Source organism: Enhydra lutris, unplaced genomic scaffold (assembly GCF_002288905.1).
Source record: "Enhydra lutris kenyoni isolate GAN:26980312 unplaced genomic scaffold, ASM228890v2 scaffoldscaffold69, whole genome shotgun sequence".
Classification (NCBI taxonomy): domain Eukaryota; kingdom Metazoa; phylum Chordata; class Mammalia; order Carnivora; family Mustelidae; genus Enhydra; species Enhydra lutris.
This window is the reverse complement of record NW_019154153.1, coordinates 10,149,925-10,155,602: the sequence shown is the minus strand read 5'-3', so window position 1 is coordinate 10,155,602 and position 5,678 is coordinate 10,149,925.

Genomic DNA, 5,678 nt, shown 5'->3' with positions numbered 1-5,678 from the left:
TGGGGCTATCTGTCCTCTCCCAGACCTGGTAAGCCACCACGCTCACCGAGCATTGCAGTACTCGGATGGGGGCAGTTTGTTTATGTGCACTTCTCATGTCTAACGCCTGCCCTGCTTGCATAATGGGCTCTGACGTACCCAGGAAGCAGATGAGCATTACGTGCCCACCCTGGTCTTTAAGCAATAATCAAGACTCAGCTTTTTAAAACCTACTGTATTGAGGTGTAATTGACTTATAAGTGTACAGTTTTTTTGTTTAAAGACTTTTATTTACTTTATTTGAGAACAAAAGAAAGCACAAGCCATGGGGAGGGGCAGAGGGGGAGGGTGAAGCCGGGAGCCCAACGTGGGGCTCAGTCTAAGGACCCCGAGATCATGACCTGATCTTAACCAGATGCTTAACTAACCAAGCCATCCAGGTGTCGCAAAACAGCTCCTTTAACAGGAAAAGCAATATACTGTTTTTAGAAAGCATTACTGCTGAGATTTCTCATTCACTGAGGTGAAGCTCACAGAAGATAAAATTAGCTGCTTTAGAGAGTACGGTTCTGGCGTTTGGCACAGGCAACGTGTACGTGACCATCAGCTGTCTAGTTTTCTCCCAGTAGGCCCCTGCCACTAAGCAGTCACTCCCCGTTTCTCCCTGCCCATAGTCCCTAGCAACCACCAGTCCGCTTTCTGTCTCTATGGATTCATCCATTCTGGAGATTTCTGATAAACGGGATCATACCATCTATGACCTTTTGTGTCTGGCTTCCTCCACTTCCCTGTTTCTGTAGTTCCTTTCGATTTGCAGCATGCACCAGTCCTTTGTTCCCTCGTAGCGCCGAGTCACAGTCCATTGTGTGGACGTCCTGTGCTGATGGGGGTGGATCGCTGCTGCTCTCTGGCTGCTGGGAGGGCGGCCGTGAGCTTTTGTACAAGCACTTGTTTGAATCCCTGTTTTCAGTCCTTTGTGCGTATTCTTGGCCGTACAGTTGCTGGATGAAATGGTGATTCTATGCTTAACTTACTGAGCACCTGCCAGACGGTTTTCCCCAGTGGCTGCACCATTTTACACCCCCTGCCCCGCCAGCAGCGGGGCAGGGTGCCAGTTTCCCCACAGCCTCACCGACACTCGGTTGTTGTTTTCGATTCTGCCACACCGGTAGGTGTGAAGCACGTGGTTTTGATTTGCCTTTCCCGGAATATCGATGATGAGGCTCTTTTCTTGTTTTTGTTGGCTATTTGTGTATCTTTGGGGAAGAGACTTCAGAAGTCTTCCGCCCATTTTCAAATTGGGTTTTTAGTCTTTTTATTGTGAAGTTATAAGAGTTCTTTCTATGTTCTGGATCCTAGACCCTTACCAGATACATGACTTGCAATTATTTTCCCCACAGTTCTGTAGGTTGTTTTGTCATTTCTTTGATTCGTGTCCTTTGATGCGCTGAAGTCTTTAATTTTGATGAAGGCCAGTTTGTCTGGTTTTTGGTTGCTTGTGCTTCTGGTCTCCTAGCTGAGAAATTTGTTGTCAAATCCAGAGTCCTGAAGATACACCCCTATGTTTTCTTCTGAGAGTTTTGTAGTTCTAGCTTTGTTGTAGGGCCCTGATCCATCTTGGTTTTTTGTTTGTTTTTGTTTTTATAGATTTTATTTATTTGAGAGAAAGAGAAAGAGAGCCCAGAGGGAGAGGCAGAAGCCGACTTCCCACAAGCAGGGAGCCCAATGCAGGGCTTGATCCCGGGACCCTGGGATCATGACCTGAGCCAAAGGCAGACGTGTAACCGACTGAGCCCCACAGGCGCCCCATCTGATCCATTTGGACTTAATTTTCGTGTGTGTCCAGTTTCGTTCTTCTGCATGTGGTTTCCAGTTGTCCCTGGACCATCTGCTGAAGGAACTGTTGTCTTGCATTGGGTGGTCCTGGTCTTTTGGCCGTGGAGAGACGAGCTCTCTAGCTTTCAGGACTCTCCTGTCTGTTCCGTTGTCTGTATGTCTAGCCTTTTGCCAGTATCACAGCATCTCAATTCCTTTGCTTTATAGTAAATTTTGAAATCAAGGCATGTGAGTTCTCCAACTTTGAGATTGTTTTTGGTTATTTGCAGTCCCTAGAGATTCCTTTTGAAGTTTAGGATCAGCTTTTCCATTTCTGTAAAAAAAGAAAGTGCCATTGAAATTTGGATAGGGATTGTACTGAATCAGGGTTGTATTAAATCTGTAGATTGCTTTAGGAAGTATTTCCATCTTGATGATATTAAGTCCTTGAATCCATGTGTAAGGGCCTGGTTGGCCAGAGGGAGTCATTTTGTGATTATATAGTGAACTTAGATTGACCCCATGCAGTAAACTTAGATTGACCCTGCCCCCTTCCAGAGGAACTTACTTGCAAAGCCTAGATACAAGGGCGGGTCAGGCCAGGTGAAGACATCCAATCAGTTGGGCGCGCATATATCTACTAGGGTAAATTGAAATTCAATTGGCCACCCGTGTGTTACCTAGCAGGTTTTTTTTATGTGTGTGGCCGACCTAGCATGACTGTGCAGTTTTCTCTGTGTATTGCAATCTCATTGGCCACCTGTGTATAGCCCGGCTAAACTACCTCTATAAAAATTAGTCTGTGAGGCTGGGAGGGGTCGCCTCTTTGCAAGAGACGGCCCTGACCAGTCAGTTCGATTCTCGATGCTTGGCGCAAAATAAAGCTTTGCTTGACCTTCGCTTTGTATCAGTCTTACTCCTTTGATTACCGACCCTAACACGTGAACACAGAAATATTTCCATTTATTTAGATCTACTTTAGTTTCTTTCAGTAGTGTTTGTTTTTTTCACTATCAAGTCTGACATCTCTTTGGTTAAATTTATTCCTAAGTATTTTATTCTTTTTGATGCTGTTATAAATTGACTTGTTTTAGGGATTAACTGCTAGTTTATAGAAATACAACTGATTTTATAGGTTTTTTTATTTTTTATTTCATTGTTATTATTTTTTTAAGACTTTATTTTTAATGTATTTGCTATACCCAGCATGGGTCTCAAACTCACAACAGTTGGATTCTGCCAACTGAGCCAGCCAGGCATTCCTGGATTTTGTGTTTCGATCTTGTGTCATGGAATATTCTGTATATAAGCTCCTGTAATCTATGAGTAGAGATAGTGTTACCTTTTCCTTTCCATTTTGGATGTCTTTTATTTTATTTTTCTTGCCAGACTGTTCCGGCTGGAACCTCCCACACAGTGTTGACTAGGAGTGGCGAGAGGGGGAAGCTTCTCAGGCTACATCCACTGACTATGATATTAGCTGCGTGTTTTCCGTAAATGCCATTTATCGGGTTGAGGAAGTTCCCCCTCGTCCTAATGTGTTGTATGTTTATACCATGACAGGTTTGGATTCTGTCAGGTGCTTTTTCTGCATCAGTTGATGAGTCGAACATGTGGTTTTCCTTCATCCTATTAACAGAGTCGAGATTATCCTACTGTGTTTGCATTCAGCCAGTGAAACTGGAATCTGAGTCCGTCAGTTGAATGGGGATTCAGAATAAGGGTTTCATATCTTGTTTTTAAAGTTTTTCACTGTTTCTTGAGGAAATCTAAATACATCTTTAAATATCCTGGAAGAGATGTATCCGTTTTCCTTTTCCTGTTTTCACGCCAAAGGCTGATAGAAGCATATCGGGGTGACAGTGGCCAGAAGATAGCAGCATTGTGTGGTTAGCACTGCAGCAGTGGGAGAGCAGTACCGATGGACAGATAATGCAACCAAGCCGTGAAACGAAATACAAAGTGTAAGGGACAGGTCAGATACATATTAGCATTGAGTATGTAAAGATGACAAGATACAGATTAGGGTTTGACTTTGGGATTTCTGTTTTGTTTCACTGGTCTGTGTGTTTGTGCACAGTATTGTCATAATACTATTAAAAACTTACTAAAGCATGATTTTTAGAAAATTTCTCACTCATAAAACGTTCCATACATATTAATGGATGGAAACGGTATTGAAAAGATAGAATTTTCCCCAGATTAGCTTATCTATTGTTAATAAAAATCCACCAAAATTTTAGTGGTTGATAATTACTATACTTTAATTCCCCCGTGAAACTGATCACATTCATAGATTTTTGGGGTAAATCAGGTAAACATTGGAAGGGGGAGAAAGCTGGATGCAAGCATTCATGTGTTCAGCTTCCTGCTATGTTAACAAAAAAGTAACATGAATAATAAGAAAACCTACAGATAAATATACAAATATAAAAATACTTTGACTACTTATTTTCAATCTACAAACCCATTTCAAATATTATGGAAATATTAAAAGATGTAATTTTCGCGTTCCGTTCTTTTGCCTCGAAGCCTTTTAAGTTTGTGTTTTTGAGAACGCTGTGCATTGAAAGTGACCTACGTGTGCTGGGTGTCCTGATACAAGAGTGGTGTTTTCCATTCAATGCCTGTTACTCGAAGGTTAACTTCAGCCCAGAGGAGCCACTGACATGTTCTGCTGCTTCTGTGCGGGCTCTGCCTGTCCCATCACTGGGTTTACCTGCCCCCCTCTGTGCGGCCAACAGTTTATGGGACCGCTGGGGATCTGTGTTCTGGGATCCTGGCTTCTCAGCTGGACCCACTGGGAGAGCCCTGGAGACCACATGATCTGCCCACAGAGTCCTACCACAGCCCAGGGTAGTAACAGGGAAGATCAAGGGCAGTGAGAACGTTTAGCACTGCTTCCCCTGGGCTCCCTGCTGCCCTCGCCGGGGGCAGCACCCCACCTCAGCTCCTGGCTACCCACTCCCAGGACGCAGTGGTGGCTGCTACAAACTAGGGTTATGAGAGCCTTCTGCCCACATGTGACATACATGTAATCTTAGTGAGGCAGTGATGGATCAGGGAAGAAAACAGTATCTGTTAAGTAGCTCTAATGCAGAGTTCATGACTGTCCTGCAGTGTCTGTGTGTAAATCTTTGACTCTTCATGGACTTCCACTCTTTCCATGCAAAATTGAGGGGACAGTGACGCCCTGGCTAGCCCCCACCATGGAGTAGGGAAGGGGTGCTTGTGATTTATAGACTGAGAGAAAGCACAGAAATCCCAAGGCTGATGATTTGTGGAACGAGGCCAGGTAGGAAGAAAGAAGTAAAAGAAGGAATGAAAACAGAAAGGTGAGGTGTCCTTTTGTTTCAGATAGTAACAGATGTATGAGGAGTCTGAAAGGTGGCCAGGAGCTGGGGTCCAGGGCCCAGTGGACACCATGGACCCCTGAGCCTCACCAGAACGCACAAATCTCAGTTCCATGTCTGTAATAGACACCTGCTCTGGATATGTAGTTTCCTTCCCTGCAAACAGTGCCTTTGCTAAATCTACTATCCTTGGACTTATGGAATGCTTTACCCATTGGCATGGTGTCCCACACCATGTTGACCCTGGTCAAGGAATGTGTTTCATAGCAGATGAAGGGCAACAGTGAACCCATGATGGTAGAATTCATGGTTGTACCATGCTTTCCACCATCCGAAGCAGCTGGCTTGCTAGAACGACAAAATGGCCTTTTGAAGACTCAGTTACAGAGCTGGCTGGGTGGCAATCACTTGCAGGCAAAATTTGTCCTGGGGCAACATTCTTTAGGAGGCTGGGTATGCTCTGAATCAGTGTGTCCATATGTGATGCTCTTTCTCCCATAGTCAGGATTCACGGGTCCAGAAAGCTAGGGC